Source organism: Schistocerca piceifrons, chromosome 5, assembly GCF_021461385.2.
Source record: "Schistocerca piceifrons isolate TAMUIC-IGC-003096 chromosome 5, iqSchPice1.1, whole genome shotgun sequence".
Lineage (NCBI taxonomy): Eukaryota > Metazoa > Arthropoda > Insecta > Orthoptera > Acrididae > Schistocerca > Schistocerca piceifrons.
Genome location: NC_060142.1, coordinates 50681895 through 50704444, shown reverse-complemented (window position 1 = coordinate 50704444; position 22550 = coordinate 50681895). Strand labels below are relative to the sequence as shown.

The 22550-nt window shown below is 42.4% G+C and overlaps 1 pseudogene; it reads left to right on the top strand.

Moving 5' to 3' along the window:
- Positions 1–233: 233 nt before the first annotated feature.
- Positions 234–351, top strand: LOC124799685 (annotated as a pseudogene).
- The last annotated feature ends 22199 nt before the right edge of the window (positions 352–22550 follow it).

Genomic DNA, 22550 nt, shown 5'->3' with positions numbered 1-22550 from the left:
AGTATATACCTTTACAGAAGTTAAATTGACATCCTACCATGTCTTCTGGGCGCTTGACCCCTTTTGTTGCGCTCGTAACCTCGGCGTTGAACGCCCATAATACCGCTCGCTTTTTTTGCCAGGCAGTGCATGAAATTTAAAAAAATCTGCTGGCGAGAATCTTGCCAGCGACTTCGCAATTATACGACATTTTACGCTACACGCTCAGTTACCGGCAGCTCTATTGAGATGTTGGCAACGGCCTTGCCGCAGTGGATACACCGGTTGCCGTCAGATCACCGAAGTTAAGCGCTGTCGGGCGTGGCCGGTACTTGGATGGGTGACCCTCCGGGCCGCCACGCGATGTTGCCATATTTCGGGGTGCACTCAGACTCGTGATGCCAACTGAGAAGCTACTCGACCGAACAGTAGCGACTCCGGTCAAAGAAAACCATCATAACGACAGGGAGAGCGGTGTGGTGACCACACGCCCTTCCTATCTGCATCCTCAGCGGAGGATGACACGGCGGTCGGATGGTCTCTAAGGGTCACTTGTGGCCTGAAGACGGAGTGTGTGCTATTGAGATGTTAGGAATGTTTTATACTGAACAGCGCTCGGAAATTTTGAAAGGCGAATTGTTAAAGTTTTGTTTCCAAAGGTAGTGTGTTATTATTTCCGCAAATGGGTTTGCAGGCCTTGACCTTCAGATCCTGAAAGTGTGGAAATATTCGAAGTGGACCAGTCAGTAAGGGCCCCTCCTAAGGATTGTACTGGAAATGCATAAACGTCTGGAGCCATTTCATCCTGCCCTATGCAAATCACCTTAGCTCTTGTAGAAGGCCTACCACCACAAACTGCAGCTGGGTTGAGAGCTTCTTTCTCTCTCTGTCCGTGTGCCCTCAAATCACATGTAACCGGGGAGTGCATGCCTCTCGTCCGATACTGTACTAGCCGGCCACTGACACGTCGGAATTTCCCGATAAGCTCTCTTATACCGCTAACCCACGCTTTTCAGGCTGGACTCTGTGATCGTTCTCCTCTTACTTTTCTTTGCACCGAAGTCTTTCATATCCGTCTCTTTGTTCTTCACATATGTCCGAAATAACAGGAGTTTTTTGATTTGCTTTATAACAAATACGTGATTAAAGTTTTGAAAGTGATTCATACGAGGGGAAACAAAATGCATAACAAGAGAACGGGGATGAGTCTTCTAAGATGACCAACGATGTAACAGAACAGGCAGAATCAGACTTACTGATATCAAAAACAGACTAAAACTAGAAAGCGTAAACGAAAAGTTGTAAGAAAATATGAAAAGATGTAGTGATAACCTACGAAGAATAGCCTTCGTATGGCCTTCATTTTAGGAGGAGGTCTCTGGGACGACGACCGTTTACTATCGTGACAAAAAATAGAAACACCTACAGCCGTCGTTATTATTTTAATTCATTTTGTCGCTACCAGTTGGCAGTTGATGGTTGGAGTGCTGACATATTATCTGTGTATCCAGTAATGCTGTTAACTGATGCGTTATGCATGGGGATCGTATCTACCTGTACAGCATCAAAGACAGCCTGAAGATGACGCAATGAAGCGTTGAAACTGGTAGCGACAAAATAAAATTATAAGGATGGCTATAGGTGTTTCTATTTTCCGTTACCAAGGATAGTTCCCAAAAGACTGCTAGTATAAATAAATACAAACAAAATGGAAAAAGGGATCCAGGGAGACAGAGGGAAAGATAAGATCTGTAACAGACCGTGAATGACCTAAAACGGGTAATGAAGAAGAGGAAGAAAATGATAAATCAGTCCTTGATAACTCTAGTAGGACAGAATCCACATGCTTCATCCTTCCATGACATTCGGAGGACTCGTCGATGAATATGCTTTACCAGATCTTCTTTTTCTTTTTTTGTTTTTGTAGTGTCGGTAGCTGGGCCGACACCGTGAAGTTGAAGGCTGAAAAGGAAGGCTATAGACTAACGCTGTGGCCGATAGTGCACGCACAGCATAAAGCAGCCGGGCGTGAAGTCTGGAACATGAGAACTTATAAATGAATAAGAAGAAAAGTATGTAGATGCTTTTTACTTATCTTTTCTTTATTCCTTGGAATACATCTCTCTTGAATACTCGTAAGCTATAGGCACTGATACAAATGGCGCCTTGCTAGTTCGTTGCCATTAACTTAGCTGATGGCTATTCTGTCTCTCGGCTAATGAGAGAGAAAGGCTTCGTACAACTGGGCGATAGCTAGGTTCGCGTACAACTGGGCGGTAGCTTGGTTCTCGTACAACTGGGGGCGAGTCCTCTCTCGTATCACGAGACCTGCCTTGGTGGTGGCGCTAGGTCTGCGATCACAGTGGCGACACGCGGGTCCGACATGTACTACATGGACCGCGGCCGATTTAAACTACCACCTAGCAAGTGTGGTGTCTGGCGGTGACACCACAGTTTTATTTATCTATTTTTATTTTCGCGACAATCCATGTGTGAAGCAACAAATCTGTCTAATTCTAAAGTATCTTGATCAGCTTAGCATTCACTTTTGGAGCTGAGATGAAGACGCAGTACTTGTTTCCGCCAGGATTAAGCATCACATTAAATAGAGAGTGACGAAGAAGATAAAATGTCGGACGAGCGCGGCAATTTTGAGAAAGAGGATTCAAGACAAGCGCCACGGGTTAGATGTGGTAACAAGGAAGTAGACTCCTTAGCAGGTGAAGAATGCGACAGGGTAGCCATTGCCACTTGGTCCCTAAGGGAGTGCGCGAAGAAGAATACCTCAATGTGCCAGTCTGTGAAGTTCGACTGCGTGAGTGAGAAAGCACAGCTGATAGATTGCACTCACACTGTAATTAACCTGAGTGGCTAGCATTTTGATAGCACCACTTTGAAAGTACTCAGCAGTGTTTCAGCTTCGCAATGACTCCTAGAAAGCTGACCATTTCAGGTTTCATCATTGCACTGGAGCAAGTAACCAACTGACTTCCATCCAGTGTGGCAGAAGAAATTCGCTGGGAGACCTGCAGAGCGCTCACCAAAACAAGCCTCCAAAATGGAAAATCTCAAGTGATGAGAGGCCAGCAGACAAAAGGAACTCCACAGTCGTTTTGCAGCAGACTAAAATTAAGAAGTGTGTTAACTTCTGAAGGAACCTGCATACAGATTCTGAAATGTGACCCTATGGACAAAGTGGACAAGAAGGCCAAGGCTCTCTTGAAGGATGTCAATATGCCACACAAGTTCATCAGACAATTACGACCTAGTACACCAGCTACTCTTGGACTGTACAGGCTGTCAAAAGCACATAAAGAGGGTGTGAAACTGCGAGCAGCTGTCAGCAACACTGGTGAATCAACGCAGCCAGCAGCCAAGTGCTTGAAGAAACTGCTGTTCCAACATGTAGGGAAGTGTATCCACCACATACGCAACTCGGAGGATTTCTTCCAACGTCTCAAGGAACTACATATTACAGAATCTGAATAATGGTTAGTTTAGATATGGTATCCCTGTTCACCAGGGTGGCATTGGAAGACTCATTGGTACTGACTGCAGAGGAATTTGACATGCTTTGTTGGACCTGTTCAGGTATGTAGGTATGCACCGACCACAACTTATTTTCTGCATGGAGACCAGTATTACAAGCAGAGATGGCCTGTCCTCTGTCTCCAGTTGTTGACAATATCTTCGTGGAAAGATCTGGAGTCATTAGAGACAGTTAGATACAAACCCATTTGCTTCTTCAGGCACAGGGGTGATGCCTTTGTTATATGGCTTCATGGTAGGCAGGGGATCAAGAGTTTTTGGAATACCTTAACTCAGTCCGTCCGAGTATTCACTTCACCATCGAGCTGGAAAAGGATGACCAGCTGTCATTTTTGGATGTGCTTGTCAAAATAAAAGCAGATGGCTCATTTGGCTGCAGTATGTACCGTAAACCTATACACACTGAACTGTAGCTGCAATCCATCGCAGACAATCGGTGATCTACAGAGCATACAACTAGTCACATCGAGATAGCGTGACAATACATTGCCAAACAAATTCAGAATGCCCTTCAGCCAGCCACTCCACCACATGGTCTACAAAAAGAGCAAGATGGTGCAAAGATTGCAGCGTACATGTCCTTCTGGCAAAGTCAGCGGGATTCGCAGGAAGCATAACATTGAGTGTATGTTTTGTCCATCCACCAAAATAAGAGCATGAAGGGAGCTGTGAAAGATGATCTGACATTACGAAAACCACGAATTTATAATATATCTTGCCAATGTGGCACGTCTCACATTGCCAAACGAGTAAGTCAGTAGATACCAGAGTGAAAGAACATCAGAGGCACACCCATCTAAGACAGGCCACTATATCAGCTATTGCTGACCACTGTCCGGAACTCAATCATTCCATAACTATGGTGAAACGAAGGTTTTGGCAGAGATCCCAGACACTGGGACCGAGTTACAAGAGAGTCTGCAGAGATAAAGATGACGAAAACCTCATGGATCGTGAAACCCGGCACTAACTCAATAGAGCGTTGTTTCCTGCCCTGGAGTTGCTGAAAACGTAACGGGGGCAGCAGTAGAACTCCGCAGAAAGAACAACTGAGAATTTGGGCATGGGGAATGAACCCGAGACAGAGCACCAGGCGCACTGGAACAAAAGAAAGGTTGTCGCAGGGCGATTCTAGCGGGAGTGGGCCGCAGAAGGAACACGTAGAACCGCACCGGATTAAAAACAGAGCGCCAGCGCTCGGAGAAGGACAATGGACTGAAGACGAAACACCAGCGCTCGGCCTGGCCCACCACACCGAAGAGGGAACGTCTGAGACACAGCTAGTGGGAGCTGAGTGCTGACGGTACGCTTGGAACCGACTGTGGAGGGGGAAGGCCGTAGGTATAAATATTGGACTCGTTCCACTCTTTGAGCGTGTGGATTCAGTTGGCCATCTACGGAAGTATGCTGGCGACCATCCAGGAGAGGTCCAAATACGTGGACAGTCTGAATGGACGGCGAGACAGCATATCCTACATCCAAAATGTGCAAACATCAACAGTTGTGGCCAGTTTTTTCGGAGGTTTCCCCACAGCTGTAAGTCAAGTAACAGAACTGCCCCTTGCAATTCCTCCTCATTCCCAATTGGGAGACAGTAATAAACATTCCCTCCCCCACATAACCCTTCCAGGCATCACTGCAATCATAATAAAGACGCAAAAAAGAATAAACGGTTGCTTAAAACATTGGCCGATGACGTGCGAGTATGCATGCACTAGAAAGGCCAGCCCTCCTCCATAAGAGGGAGAAATGAAATGAGTAAAAAAGAAGAAAAAAGATAACTGCTCGACAAGTAGTCTTAGGTTGCATCTGATGAAGATAACGAGTCACGCTGTCGAAATATCGAGCATGAACGATGCTGATATCCGGCAGAATACCTGACACCTCAAGATACCAACAGAGCTGAATTTTAGTTTGACCTACTCTTCGAACAGTTATTGCTCTTACTTCTTTCTTTCAGATCAGGATCACCTTTTATAATACTAGATTGAGCAATGGGGAAGAAAGACCATCCTCTTCTTGCCGTACTCTTGTAGTGACATGGAAAGATTACTGTATTTATGCTAGGACTGTCCATCATAAACATTGTTTTTTTGTGATGCTTGTGTCTAACAAGATCGAGTTCTATTGTCAAATACTGTATGTTCCTCTCTGAGTTGCCCACATGACAAATTTCAGTGTAAGAAGAGTAATATAGAAAATGCTGCAAGAACTAAATGGATTAATGTTCTCTATACACAAAATAATAATTGCGTTATATAACAATAGATAATAATTTCGTATTGCTCAATGGAAGGGCGAAAGTCTTTCAATTGGACACCACTTCGGCGACTTATCTGTCCGTAGTCGTACTCAAGATATCGCACCACGAAAGGGGACTTACAGTTAGAAAATGTTCAAATGTGTGTGAAATCTTATGGGACTTAACTGCTAAGGTCATCAGTCCCTAAGCTTACACACTACTTAACCTAAATTATCCTAAGGACAAACACACACACCCATGCCCGAGGGAGGACTCGAACGTCCGCCGGGACCAGCCGCACAGTCCATGACTGCAGCGCCACAGACCGCTCGGCTAATTCCGCGCGGCACTTAAACAGTTTAAGATGGAATCCGAACCACGTGTCGTCACTGGACACTACATCGTTGAGAAGATTAGATTGAAGGCCGGTCGTAAATTCCTGTGATTCAGCTTGGAATCGATCCAGCACACTTCCAGTTTCCGATAACGTGCTTTATCACTAGAAAGCCAGGCCCGACGTAAATTTAGATAATTAATGAAATACACCAATAATAGTGGGACAGCATGTTTGGGCAGAACAAAAGAAAAGTTTTTTTTTGGTCGCAAAAACAAACGTATATCTTACCAATAATTTATTAACACGCGGTTACTTTAGAGTATTGCTGGCAATAATCGCACTTACTTTTACGGTGTAATTGTTTTTAGGTCAATATATTTTCACAATTTTTTTTTACATTGAATAGACTTCCACTCATTAAGTGGGGCTCTGGAAGCTGTGGGAATACATGGAAGTCAGTTAACAGAATGGATGCTTCAGCAGTTCGTACATTCAAAGTCTGAGTCTTCTCATTGGTAAAGTACCTTCGTGGTTGGTCACATTGAGCCAATAAGTGAGGACATTCTATTTTTTCAGTTGACTCCTGCTATCACACATGGATTGCTCAAAAATAATTTCACGCTACCTGGGCTTTGAAAAGGGGTGCAGGGAGTGAAAGAATAATGGATGAAACTTTGCACAAGATAGTTGCGAAATTTCTTGACTTCTGACCAAAAGCATACGTGTGAACGAATTGCTAAGTAACATTTGAACGATTTTATAAATAATCCGAAAGATTTGTTTGCACCACGTTGTAGCTGTGGATGAGACGAGGATAAGCCATTCCATACCAGAATTAATACAGCATTCAAAGCAATTCGACGGAAGCTTTTTAGTCTGCAACAAGAAAGGTGGAGCTGACTTCATTTGCGAGAAACATTATGGCCAGGTAGTTCTTATGTGCTGCCATCAAAAGGATAAAATAATCATTGGAAAACACTAAAAATATCTTCACAATCAAATGAGTGGAAGTAAAACTTCTGAAAAATAGTTTTGTACCATCCTCATGGCTTGCACAGATTTAGTCTGTTTGTGATTGATTTTTCATCGGCAATCTATTTCTAAATACTATCTCGACAACAACAAAGCCAGCAGTGTAATGGAAGTGAAAGTAAACCTGCGTTTTCAGTGGAGTTCATTAGAATACGTTGTGCGTCCAATCGTGAACAGGTGGATCCAGCTAGGCCACTCTGTTCAGCATATTACCGTGCCTCAGAGGATCATTTTCAGCTGAGTCGATGCACGCAACGCCACATTACGCCAACAGACGTTTTCAGCACAGGAAGTTTCCCATCGGATCAGCGCACGCCAAAGCGACGCCGTTTCGTCATTCACTCCTTATCATGAGTCGCGGACGCCTGCGATCACCTGCTGACGACAGCAGTGCTTGGCTCTGGCATGCAGGCCTATTATCTCAGCGTGTAGGCGGATCAGTCATGTTGAAAGATGGCTGCTGAAGGGCGAGCGCTTTTCACAACCACGCACTCGCGTATCACACGTGAGTTACTCATCAAAGCAAAAATTATCCGAATCTAGTCGACTCTGTATGCTGATGTGGTACATCTTTGGAGCAGGAATGGGCAGCTGTTTCCTAGGAAGATGCTAAAGCTTTAGCCAGTGCCAGCCAGTCAGAGTGCTGAGTGAGTATTTTTCGGGTGGACTGTGATTCCCGGAAGTGCATAGAGCAGGCGTGATTTAGACATTTGGTTTGTGCATTTCAGATGAGTACATTCTACCATAAACATTCAACAATATAGTGCCATTACAGCAAGCCTTAAGTATTTGCTTTTTATTCACGTAATTGGAAACTTTGCTTGCCTTGGGGTTACATAGAAGTGCGTCTTTTTTGGCTAAAATTTTCATCCGAAATTACCATGGGAAATGTTTTGCTTTTGTTGCCCTTCTGGTCTCCTCGGAACAGATGGTGATCAGCATCCGTTTCTTACTTACCGATTCGTAAATTAAAATAACTCTTATATAATTACTCTGACACATAAGATCAAGTGTCAGCAGTGAGTAACTTTACTTTTGACATTCTTGTTCTGTGATGTTCAGAATATATGTTAGAAGATGTAACCCAACACAAGTATTCGTCCATGACGAGTGATCTTATGTGTATTGCTTTCTCAGAATTATTTTGTATTTATCATACATTTGGTCTATGCAAATTTATTATCTTGCCATCCTATGTTACCGAAATCCAGCTTATGACCCCTATCTCCGTATGTGAACGTTTAAGTATAGGTCTATTTTCGGATAGTGTCCGCCTTTAGCAAAACACAGTTTTGTTTTTTTGTCCCGACATGATTATGGTCACACGACGAGAATTAACAGACTTTGATCGTGGAATGGTACTTGGAGCTAGGCACATGGGACATTCCATTTCTGAAATCATTAGGGAATTGTGGTGTGCGTACTGTAAGACCTTCGGTACACACACCATCAGATTATTTGACTTGTCGCTCTAACAAAATAGGCGAGTGTCAGCAATATGTCTCGTGGTCTTATCGTGGCGTGTTTATCTTCTGCCGTTAGGTCAGACGATAGAAATGCCACTTGCACACTTAGAGTAGCAGATTGAGGGTGACCAACTTTAAACAGAACATGATTAATTTTCACACACATTAAAATAATAACAAACATAAACATTACGTAACTTGATTCTGGATGCTATTTACAATTGAGAATCTGAAGTTCCTTTGGTCTGGGTACATTAATCTTATACCCACATATCTCTGATACTTGACAAAGTTTCTATAAATTTATCTTCATGGCTATGTACAGGAATATGATAATCTTATTAGGTGCAGACTGAAACTTGACTATAGACTGGTACAGACTAATGCAGACTGGTGCAGACAAATGCAGACTAATGCAGACTGACTAATCGGAGGTCTGTACACTCATTATAATACCTCGCGTGTTCAAGTATCACTGCGCGAGTGTGATCCGCGAGGAGAAAAGTTTCTACATTAGCAGCAATCTCATTGGCTGCATTACATATCAATACGCGGATCGGCGGAAGCAGAATTTGGTCTGTCTCTAAGGCAGCGCCATCTGCTAGTGCGGAGACGGACGAGCGCTGCGCCTGTGCTGTTGTGCTTAGCGGGGCGCGCTTTAGTGGGAAAGTACACAACAGGAATTCAATATTCGGCGATCCACAGAGTCAAGAGCGTGCCAAGAATACAAAATTTCAGGCATTACCTCTCACTATGGGCACAGCGCAGTGACTGACGGCCTTAACTTAACGACTGAGAACAACGGCGTCTGCGAAGAGTTGTCGGGGCTAACAGACAAGGAACACAGCGTGAAATAATCGTAGAAATCAATGTGGAACGAATGACGAATGTATCCATTAGGACAGTGCAGCGAAGTTGGGCGTTAATGGTCTATGGCAGTAGATGACCGACGGGAGTGCTTTTGCTAACAGCACGACATCGCCTGCAGCGTCAGCCCCCGGTAGCTGAGTGGTCAGCGCGACGGAATGTCAATCCTAAGGGCCCGTGTTCGATATCCCAGCTGAGTCGGAGATTTTCTCTGCTCAGGGACTGGGTGTTGTGTTGTCCTAATCATCATCACCCCCATGGACGAGCAAGTCGCCGAAATGGCGTCAAATCGAAAGACTTGCACCTGGCGAACGGTCTACCCGACGGGAGGCCCTCGTCACACGACATTATATTATATCGCCCGCCGCACCTCTCCTGGGCTCGTGACCATATCGATTGTACCCTAGACGTCTCGAAAACCGAGATCTGGTTAGGTGAGTCTCGATTCAGTTGGTAAGGACTGAGGGTAGGGTTCGATTGTGGCACAGGCACCATGAAGTCATGGAGCCAGGTTGTCAACAAGGCGCTGTGCGAGCTAGTGGTTGCTCCATAATGGTGTGGGCCTTATTTACATGGAATGGACTGGGTCCTCTGGTCCAACTGAACCGACCATTGGCTGGAACTGAGTATGTTTGGGCTTCACGTTCCCACACAAAAATGGAATTTTTACGGATGACAATCTGTCATGTCACCGAGCCACAGTTGTTTGTGGTTGGATAGTTCAAGCGAATGATTTGGCCACCCAGATCGCCCGACATGAATCTCATCGAACATTTATGACACGTAATCGAGAGGCCATTTCGTGTACAGAATCCTGGACCGGCAACACTTTGCAGGAGAGTTCTGAGGACTTGTTGAGTCCATGCCACGTCGAGTTGCTGCACTAAGCCAGGCGAAAGGAGGACCGGCACGATTTTAGGAGGTATCCCGTGACTTCTGTCACCTCAGCGCATGGCTTACTCTTTTATTACCTGCTCATCTTGCATCCAAGCACACACACCTTCTTAGACATTAACGTGGCGCGAAACGTTCTTTGAGCAATTCACATGCAGTCTCACCGAGTAGAAATCGAGGGGAGATCTGAGCAGCCATCATCAAACGAGAGTAGTTTTAGATCCCAAAGTTCTGTCTTCACTCCAGGCTGCTGTGCTTGCTACAGCTTAACAGGACAATGGCCAGTCTCTTCTTGATACGAGGAATACGCAACGTTACTTAGGAGAATGAATGAGCAGTAGTGCAAGTTCTCTTTAATCCGGTGCCATTGCGCTTAAATGTTGAGGCTTCAGACCGTATGAAGTACTCTAACTCAGATACTACGTACTGTTGCGTAATTCTAGGCACGTTGTTAATTGGTACGTATCTCATCTGTATTATAAAATTACGAATGTTACTCGATGTCGACGTTTTAACAAACATTAGCATGTAAAAGTACAGTACGTATTAAATAAAGTTCTACCGCAATTGTCATTACCTGTTTCTTCGTTACTTTCCAATCTTTTCTCTCCTCTGATGATGATGATGATGACGATCCACACGAATCATATGCAGCGACAATGCAAACCACCAGCAGTAACAGAAAGCATTTCGTGAAGATGCCCATGTTAGAAGGAAGTCGGAACTGCAAAAGATGACACGCTTTACTTTCTTTGTGTCGAATATTTAGCATCTAATATGAAGAATATTCGCAGAAAAGAAAAATGAGAAATCGTCTTAGCAAGATAACTGAAGACAAAGACAATCCACATGGTATTAATTTTATGTAGTTAAAGATATTCGTGATACCGTGTCGTTTAGCCAGAAGTACTTAACCTAACCTAACCTAACCTAACCACCTATGAAATCCTTCAAGTAAAGAACATGGCTGTGGTTGAAACTCATACAAGGTATTTTCCAACTCCTCCCTCCCAATCTCCCCCCCCCCCCCCCCTTGTAGAAAAGAGACTAAGCTTTCATGCACCTCATCTACACACATAAACACACACACACACTCACGCACACACACACGCGCGCGCACCCACGATATTTTTAACATGAGAGCATTGCGTTCGAATCAGGAAACCATCGAACTGGCTTCATGCAAATAAACAACGGACTGTAACACACAGCTGCAAAATATGGTAGGAAAAGTTCTCTTAGTTAAGCTTGAATATCTTTAGTTCTCTGCTAATCTCTTCTCTTCCCTTTTTATGTAGTAAAGTTAAATCTGCCTTCCTTTAGTTATTTTAACCTGGGGGTTGATATCCCCGGTTTTATGTCTTTAAATGTTTCCCCTGGACGTTAAATGTGACTCGTATGGAAGTAAACACAATCTGATTATGATAAGTAAAGTTCCACAATGACAAGGACTTTCGTAAAGCACAACGGAAATAGAGTTAACAAAGACAGAACGGAAATCAGAATCCACGTTGTCGTACATCTAGTTAATGTGTATCTAAAGAAACTGTATCTTAAGACACAATCTGTAGAATGCAAAATGTATTTGCCATCTGTGCCGTACCCTACCTAATAATCTGCAAAACTCTGAACCTGTGTGATAGCAGGAATTATTCCAGCGACACAGTCTAGCAGGCAAGTGCATTCAGCTTCCACAGCAATATAGACTTACCTACGTAGCTGAAATTATTACATAATATAATTATGATCACTGCTTAAACTAGGCCAATGCACCCAAGATTTGAATACAATTAGAAAGGAATGAGGTACGTTTCGAGAATGTAATTCTTCCGTGAACACATGTGCAGGTATGGAACACGTGAAAAGATTCATTGAACAGAGGCCAGGGAAGAGGATAATAAATTCGTAAAATACCAATTGTATTCATATGTAATATTAGGAGCAATATTCTTGGACGGGGTAACATACTTGATGGGTGAAGACAATTCAACAGACCCATGCGCTTTTAATACCCACCAGATACATAGGCAAAATAAAATTACAAAGTACTGTTATTAGTTCGAGAAACGCCGCCTTAAAAGTGGTAGAGTATGGAGATAATTGAAATACAGAATTGTTGATCCTCTTGTGTTCTGAAGGAGGCGAGAGCGCGAATAAAGACCTTACATTTTCCATGCCAGATAGTACAGCAAATGTACTGTGGAAAGAAACCTAACTCTCCATGATCTGGAAGATCACATAATTGACAGTCACGTAAATGTGCAAATGTGCAAATCCAGCACAACGTCACAAGACAAAATGTCTGTAACAGCCAGATTGGCGCGTCCCGTCGACACACCAGCAGGATTAGCAGAAGAGGGCCACTACGGTTCCAAACCGAAATATACAGTCCAGCATTCTTATTGGCGTAGTGCCTCTCAAAGCTCGCTCGCCTTGTGAAGATATACCATGCAGTTTCCACCCACAGACGCTTCACGTCAGTGTCTGCAGATATTTGAGGCTGACCTGTCGTAGCATGCATGAATACACTAATGACAAGAGATCATGGCATTGTACACTCCTTCGAAGCTTAAGCCACCACGCTTCTATGAAATTCCATCTGTGCTTTCTAGTCTCCTGGTCGTTACATTTCGTGTCAAAAATTTACCTCCAAAAAGCATTGTTGATACTGCCCTTACTGTACAGCTTTTTATGAGTATCTGGTGTTTCAAAAAAGTTCATCTTGATTGTGCCTCACAGGAAGTGAAATTTTTGTAGCTTTGTACTGACATGTGATTTGTAGGAAATGTTGCAGTACAGATACTAGAACTTGTTATATCTTTTGTTGTTGTTAGTACCTGTTTTGGGCCAGATTGGATCAATTCCTCCTAGTGTCATCACCTTGGAATTTGTTGTAGAGATGTTCAGATTTTGTTCTTACAAAACGTTGGAAAGAAGAAATTTTAGAAATGCAGTACAAGTTCGGATTGCGGAAGGATGTAAACCAAGTCCATCTCAAGCGAACCTACCCGATATTTAACTTATGTCGTTTAGGAAAACCACGCAAAATCTAAATCGAGATGACAGGACAGATACTTGAATCACTGTTTTTCCGATTGCGAGTCGTGTGCCTTATCAGTGTGCAGCCTCTTTTGTACTAAATGTTGCTGGGAGATCTTTTGTCAATATGTCGACTAGCTCTGCAGTCGTTACTCTGTCGAGAGCATTTTCAAAACAAATATCCATTTCTAATTTAACCATCCTGGATTTCAAGTGAACTTACCTCCATGCTCTTCCACTTGTCAGACACCGTTTGAGGAACTAATAACAGCATTTTCTAATTTTATTTTGTTTGTCGTATGTGGTGGACTTGTAAAAGGGCAAATTGAATTCTCTGCCTACTTTTGGCAGTCCGACCACGATGTATGTACGCGGGACCCTTTAGGAGCATAATTTAAGAAAGCTTCCCCTATCATACCTATCTGTCTTGGCATATACACTGAAGCGCCAAAGAAACTGGTGTAGGCATGCGTATTCAAATACAGAATATCTACAAAGGCAGAATATAGCACTGCGGTCGGTGACCCATACATAAGACAAAAAGTGTCTGGAGCAGTTATTAGATCCGTTACTGCTGCTACAATAGCAGTTTATCAAGATTTAAGTGAGTTTGTACGTGGTGTTATAGTCGGCGCACGAGCGATTGAACACAGCATCTCCGAGATAACGATGAAGCGGGAATTTTGCCCTACGATGCCCTACGACCATTTCATGAGTGTACCGTGAATATCAGGAATCTGGTAAAGCGTCAAATCTCCGACTTCGCTGCGGCTGGAAAAAGATCCTGCTGCAAGCCTTCCTCAAATTGCTGCAGATTTCAGTGATGGACCATCAACAAGTGTCAGCGTGCGAACCATTCAACGAAACATCACCGATATGGGCTTTCGGGGCCAAAGGCCCACTCGTGTACCCTTGATGACTGCACGACACAAAGTTTTACTCCTCGCCCGGGCCCATCAACACCGATATTGGACTGTTGATGACTGGAAACATGTTGTGTAGTCGGAGAGTCTCGTTTCAAATTGAGTCGAGAGAGTGGACGTGTACAGGTATGGGAGCAAACTCATGAGTCCATGGACCCTGCGTGTCAACAGGGGACCGTTAAAGCTGGTGGAGTGATACGGAACCCCTGATACGTTTAGATACGACTCTGACAGTCTGGTCATCCATTCATGTCCCTTGTGCATTCCTACGGACTTGGGTAGTTCCAGCAGGACAGTGCGACACCCCACACGTCTATAATTGCTATAGAGTGGCTCCGGGAACACTCTTCTGAGTTTGAACACTTCCGCTGGCCTCTAAACTCACCAGACACGAACATTATTGAGCATATCTGGAATGCTTTGCGACGTTCTGTTCAAAAGACATCTCCAGCTCCTCGTACTCTTACGGATTTATGGACAGCCCTGCAGGATTCATGGTGTCAGTTCCCTCCAGTACTACTTCAGACATTAGTAGACTCCATGCCACGTCGTGTTGTGCGCTTCTGCGTGCTCGCGGGGGCACTACACGATCTTTGGCAGGTGTACCAGTGTCTTTGGCTCTTTAGTATACACGTATTTCATATGCTACACGTAACAGACTTGTTCTGCTACATTTGCATTTTTCGTTTTTCGTCATTCTTAAATTCTGGGTACACCCTTGTTGACGATAAACATGTAAAACCTTTTGTGGCTGAAGGCGCAAAATCCGCATTAGTCACCTACATCTCCTGAACCATGTATCTTATGTTATAAATAGGCATTAAGTCGTGAGTTGTCCGTATCTGGGGATATATTTATTAATAATATTCCATCTTCAGTCACAATGTTTTTATTTGCTGATTACTGTTCAACGCGGTTCGGTTCAAAATGGTTCAAATGGCTCTGAGCACTATGGGACTTAACATCTGAGGTCATCAGTCCCCTAGAACTTAGAACTACTTAAACCTAACTAACCTAAGGATATCACACACATCCATGCCGGAGGCGGGATTCGAACCTGCGATCGTAGTGAATGCGGTTCGGATTACAACTCCATTTTCAAGGACCATATAGATGTAATGGGCGTCACATCTGCTCCAGTTTTTCACCTAACAATAACAGAACGACACAACTGATAGTTATAACGAGAAAACAGTGTCACGTGGGGTTAATGAGAGAAAAGTAGAGAAAGGAGAGAATTAAAGGATTGTAACATAGTAACCTGCATTTGGCTACGTAACATTCAGTTTCTGCGTCGGTGAAAAGCTTCCACGTTTTGAAAGCTATAGCATGTTTATGACAGTACTACATGACACAAATGACACATACTTAACCTGTGTTAGAGTAATGTGCTGGAGAATTCAATTTCGTGTTATTGCCACAGGTTGACGAAATAAAATAAAAAAACTTAAAAAATGGCTTAGATTTTGTTAACAATTTTACATTATTACATAGTCAACACGAGATTGAATATAGTTATTAACATAAAGAGTGCTCTAAAATATTCGTTAAAATTAACTGATTCTGTAGCCAAGTGTGTAATTTATAGTTCTTTATTTTGTAGTATAGTTATAACTTCATGTTATTTTAGTTGTGCATGCAAATGAAATTAAAACCACAAAGTGACAGTGAGTTCGATCTGGTGTTAGTTGAAGGGAGATAGGAGGGGGTGGGGGAGAATCACAATACAAAGAGAGAGAGAGAGAGAGAGAGAGAGAGAGAGAGAGAGAGACCAGAGTTGGTGGAATGTCATGGAAATGATATAGTTTATTAATGTTTAAGTACAGCATAAAAGAAATTGTGTTCATTCTTTCTTCTGGAGCTGTTATATTAAGAGACAGTCATTACTACAGCAGAAAGTATCTGTCTTTCCATTTAGCATCTCAGTGGATTTGAAAATCTGTTGTCTGTGTATTTCTAACGCCTGTAGTAGGAGGTAAGCTGGGAAAGTAATGCACTACTTTCTCGATGTTCTCCGTTAATCCTATCTGGTAAGAATTTCACACCACGCAACAGTACCCCAAAAGAGGACGGACAAGCGTAGTGCAGGCAGTCTCTTTAGTAGATCTGTTGCATCTTGCAGAAAATCGTATAACGGGAGTAGGATTCGTTATGAATAGGAAGGCAGCGCAGAGACCGTGCTTCTGTGAACAGTTCAGTGACATGGTTGTTCTTACCAGAATCGACAGCAAACCAACACCGACAACGATAGTTCAGGTATACATACCGACGTCGCAAGCTGAAGATGAAGAGATAGAGAAAGTGTATGAGAATATTGAAAGGGTAACATAGTTTGTAAAGGGGGATGAAAATCTAATAGTCATGGGGGACTGGAATGCTATTGTAGGGGAAGCAGTAGAAGAAAAGGCTACAGGGGAATATGGGCTTGGGACAAGGTATGATAGAAGAGAAAGACTAACTGAGTTATGTAACAAGTTTCAGCTAGTAATAGCGAATACTCTGTTCAAGAAACACAAGAGGAGGAGGTATACTTGGAAAAGGCTGAGAGATACGGGAAGATTTCAGTTAGATTACATCATGGTCAGACAGAGCTTCCGAAATCAGATACTGGATTGTAAGGCGTACCCAGGAGCAGATATAGACTCTGATCACAATATAGTAGTGACGAAGAGTAGGCTGTAGTGTAAGGGATTAGTCAGGAAGGATCAATACACAAAGAAGTGAGTTACGGAAGTTCGATGGGATGACGAGATACGGTTGAAGTTCTCTAAGGCTACAGATACAGCAATAAGGAATAGCTCAGTAGGCAGTACAGTTGAAGAGGAATAGACACATGTAAAAAGGGCCATCACAGAAGTTGGAAAGGAAAACATAGGGATAAAGAAGGTAACTGCGAAGAAACCATAGGTAACAGAAGAAATACTTCAATTGATTGATGAAAGCAGAAAGTACACAAATGTTCCGGGAAACTCAGGAATACAGAAATAAAAGTCGCTGAGGAATGGAATAAATAGGAAGTGCAGGGAAGCTAGGACAAGATGGCTGCAGGAAAAATGTGAAGACATCGAAAAAGAAATTATTGTTGTGATGACAGACTCAGCATACAGAAAAGTCAAAACAACCGACCGTTACATTAAAAGCAAGGGTTATAACAGTATGAGTGCAACGGGAATTTCACTGTTAAATGCAGAGGAGGTAGCAGATAGGTGGAAAGAATATAATGAAAGCCTCTATGAGGGAGAAGATTTGTCTGATGTGATAGAAGAAGAAACAGGAGTAGATACAGAAGAGATAGGGGACCCAGTATTAGAATCAGAATATAAAATAAATTTGGAGGACTTAGGATCGAATAAGGCAGAAGAGATAGTTAACCTTCCATCAGAAGTTCTAAAATCGTTGGCGGAAGTGGCAAGAAAACGACTATTCACGTTGGTGTGTAGAATGTATGAGTCTAGCGGCATACCATCTAACTTCCGGAAAAGCTCATCCACACGATTCCGAAGACGGCAAGGGCTGACAAGTGCGAGAATTATCGCACAATAAGCTTAACAGCTCATGCGTCCAAATTGCTTACAAGAATAATATACAGCAGAATGGAAAAGAAAGTTGAGGATGCGCTAAACGATGATCAGTTTGGCTTTAGGAAAGGTAAAGGCACCAGAGAGGCAATCCTGACGTTGCGGTTCATAATGGAAGCAAGACTAGAGAAAAATCAAGACATGTTCATAGGATTAGTCGACCCGGAAAAAGCGTTCGATAATGTGAAATGGTGCAAGATGTTCGAAATTCTGAAAAAAGTAGGTGTAAGGTACAGGGAGAGATGGTTAATATACAATATGTACAACAGCCAAGAGGGAGTAATAAGAGTGGACGACCAAGAACAAATTGCTCGTATTGAATGGGGTGTAAGACAAGGATGTGGCATTTATCCCGTACTATTCAATCTGTTCATCGAATAAGCAATGTTGTTCATGTTGTTGTTGTTGTTGTTGTCTTCAGTCCTGAGACTGGTTTGATGCAGCTCTCCATGCTACTCTATCCTGTGCAAGCTTCTTCATCTCCCAGTACCTACTGCCGCCTACATCCCTATGAATCTGCTTAGTGTATTCATCTCTTGGTCTCCCTCTACGATTTTTACCCTTCACGTTGCTTTCCAGTACTAAACTGGTGATTCCTTGATGCCTCAGAACATGTCCTACCAACCGATCCCTTCTTCTAGTCAAGTTGTGCCACAAACTCCTCTTCTCCCCAATCCTGTTCAGTACCTCCTCATTAATTATGTGATCTACCCATCTAATCTTCAGCATTCTTCTGCAGCACCACATTTCGAAAGCTTCTATTCTCTTCTTGTCCAAACTAGTTATCGCCCATGTTTCACTTCCATACATGGCTACACTCCATACATATACTTCAGAAACGACTTCCTGTCACTTAAATCTATACTCGATGTTAACAAATTTCTCTTCTTCAGAAACGCTTTCCTTCCCATTGCCAGTCTACATTTTATATCCTCTCTACTTCTACCATCGTCAGTTATTTTGCTCCACAAATAGCAAAACTCCTTTACTACTTTAAGTGTCTCATTTCCTAATCTAATTCCCTCAGCATCACCCGATTTAATTTGACTACATTCCAGTATCCTCGTTTTGATTTTGTTGATGTTCATATTATATCCTCCTTTCAAGACACTGTCCATTCCGTTCAACTGCTCTTCCAAGTCCTTTGCTGTCTCTGACAGAATTACAATGTCATCGGCGAACCTCAAAGTTTTTATTTCTTGTCCACGGATTTTAATACCTACTCCGAATTTTTCTTTTGTTTCCTTTACTGCTTGCTCAATATACAGATTGAACAACATCGGGGAGAGGCTAAAATCCTGTCTCACTCCCTTCCCAACCACTGCTTCCCTTTCATGTCCCTCGACTCTTATAACTGCCATCTGGTTTCTGTACAAATTGTAAATAGCCTTTCGCTCCCTATATTTTACCCCTGCCACCTTCAGAATTTGAAAGAGAGTATTCCAGTCAACATTGTCAAAAGCTTTCTCTAAGTCTACAAATGCTAGAAACGTAGGTTTGCCTTTTCTTAATCTAGCTTCTAAAATAAGTCGTAGGGTCAGTATTGCCTCACGTGATCCCATATTTCTACGGAATCCAAACTGATCTTCCCCATGGTCGGCTTCTACCAGTTTTTCCATTCGTCTGTAAAGAATTCGCGTTAGTATTTTGCAGCCGTGACTTATTAAACTGATAGTTTAGAATAAGCAGGGTGAAAGGATATCAATGATACGATTCGCTGGTGACATTATTTCTATCTTGAGAGAAAGTGAAGAAGAATTATACGATCTGCTGAACGGAATGGACAGTCTAATGAGTACAGAGTATGGATGGAGAGTAAATCGAAGAAAGACGAAGGTAATGAGAAGTAGTAGAAATGAGAACAGCGAGAAACTTAATATCAGGATTGATGAAGTTAAGGAATTTGCTACCTAGGCAGTAAAATAACCAATGACAGACGGAGCAAGGACATTAAAAGCAGACTGACGATGGAAAAAAGGGCATTTCTGGCCAAGAGAATTCTACTAATATCAAATATCGGCCTTAATTTGAGGAAGAGATTTCTGAGAATGTACGTCTGGCGTACAGCTTTGTATGGTAGTGAAACATGGACTGTGGGAAAACCGGAACAGAAGAGAATCTAAGCATTTGAGATGTGATGCTACATACGAATGTTGAAAATTAGGTGGACTGATAAGGTTGTGGAGGTTCTGCGCAGAATCGGAGAGGAAAGGAATGTGTGGAAAACACTGATAAGGAGAAGGAACAGGATGATAGGACATCTGTTAAGACATGAGGGAATGACTTCCATGGTACTAGAGGGAGCCGTAGAGGACAAAAACAAAATAATTGAGGACATCCACCAAATAATTGAGGATGTAGGTTGCAAGTGCTACTCTGAGATGAAGAGATTAGCACAGGATAGGAATTCGTGTTCTGCCAATAAAACGCAGTCTTTGGTTCGCCTATCCCACAACATTTGGTATGAGTTCTTTTCAATTAAAGTTGCTCTTCATTGTAATTCCTACGTATTTAGTCGAATTTGGGGCATTTAGATTTGACTGATTTATCGTACAACCTAAGTTTAATGGGATCGTTTTGGCACTCATGTAGATGACCTCACACTTTTGATTATTTAGGTTCAACTGCCAATATTCGCATATAGATATTTTTTGTAAATAGTTTTGCAATTTGTTTTGATCTTCTGATGACTTTACTAGACGATAAACGGCAGCATCGTCTGCAAACAACGTGACAGCTGCTCAGATCGTCTCCTAAATTGTTTATATAGATAAGGGATAGCAGAGGGCCCATGGAACTACCTCGGTTAACATCAGGAACCGTTTCTGGTTTACTCGATGACTTTCCAACAGTTAAGACGAATTGTGACCTCTGTGACAGGAAATCACGAATCCAATCACGTGACGGAGACGATATTCCATAAGCACGTGATTTCATTACAGTCACTTCGCATGATTAAAGAGCTAGTTGTGCTTCTCCAATGATGTTTTCTAAATCCGTGTTGACTGTGTGTCAATAGACCGCACTCTTCGAGGTAATTCGTAGTGCTCAAACACAATATATGGGCCTGTAATTTTGTGGATCACTCCTAACGCCTTTCTCGAATACTGGTGTGACCTGTGGAGCTTTCCAGTCTTTGGATACAGATCTTACGTCGAGTGAGCGGTTGAATATGATTGCTACGTACGGAGATATTGCATCGGCATACCCTGAAAGGAAACTAATTGGTATACAGTCTCGTCCGGGAGACTTGCTTATATTAAGTGACATAAGCTGCTTCACTACTCCTAGGATATATAATTCTAATTAACTCATGCGAAATCTGGATCATTTACTTTGTCTTCTTTGGTGAAACAATTTCGGAAGGCTTTGTTTGGTAAATATCCTTAAGTAGCACTGTCATCGATACTATTACCATTGCTGGCGCGCAATAAAGGCATTGATTGTGTCTGGCCACTAGAATACTTTACATACGATCAGAATCTCTCTAGATTTTCTGCCGGGTTTCGAAAGAAAGTTTCGTTGTCGAATTTATTATAGTCATCTCCCATTGAAGGCAGCGCTAGATTTCGAACTTCTATAAAAGATCACCAATCTTGGAGATTTTGCGTTAGTTTAACTTGGCATGTTTTTTTCGTTGTTCCTGCAGCGGCATTCACACCCGTTTTGTGTACCAAGGGAATCAGCTCCGTTGTTTGTTAATTTATTTGGCATAAATCTATCAACTTATGTCGAGACTATTTGTTTCAATTCAAGGAACATCTGGTCTACACTTTCAGGCACACTGTTACTTTGAAAGGAGTTGAGATTGTTTCTCGGGAAGGCGTTATGTGAATTTTTATCTGATTTTTTTTTTTTGAACAGGTATATTTTTCGTTTGTTTTTGGAGGATTTGCCAGATGCAATATTCAGTCTCGCTACGACAACCCTGTGTTCACTAATCCTCGTATCAGTTATTAGTTCGGGATTATTTTTTGCTAAGAGGTAAAGTGTCTTTTCAGATCCGTTTACTTTTCGAGAGGGCTCATGAGCTAACTGCTCGAAATAATTTCCTGAGAACGCATTTAGCACAATTTCAGATGCCTATCTCCAGATTTAACCACGTATTTTCGCCAACATCTCGAGGGTAAACTGAAGTCACCACCAACTATAATTGTATAATCGGATACGTGTTTAAAATTAGGTGCAAGTTTTCTTTGAACCTTTCAACAGCTGTATCATCTGAGTTGGCAAGTCGGTAAAAGGATCCAATTATTATTTTATTCCGGTTGCTAAGAACGACCTCTACCCATATATAATGTTTTATGATCTTGAACTGTGAAGAAGAAATTGCTGTTGTCCATTGTTCTTTCATCCATCCTTGGAAACTTTGTGCGAGATGGTTCTTAATTTCACCAATGTCGCTTTTGACAAAAAAGTCTTCTGTTTTTTGTACGAAGTCATCCACCTTCATTACAACATCGCCATTATCAGCTCTAAGAGTTATGGCCTTATTTTCTTTCAATTTTTGACCGATGTTACTAGCTATTTTTCTTTTATTAAATATGACATTCTGTTGGTTTGGTCTTCAAGTGCTTTCAAGAGCCTAACCCAAAGTACATTAAGAAGGTGTCCCAATTACAACTGTAGTAAAGTCTAGAAAAA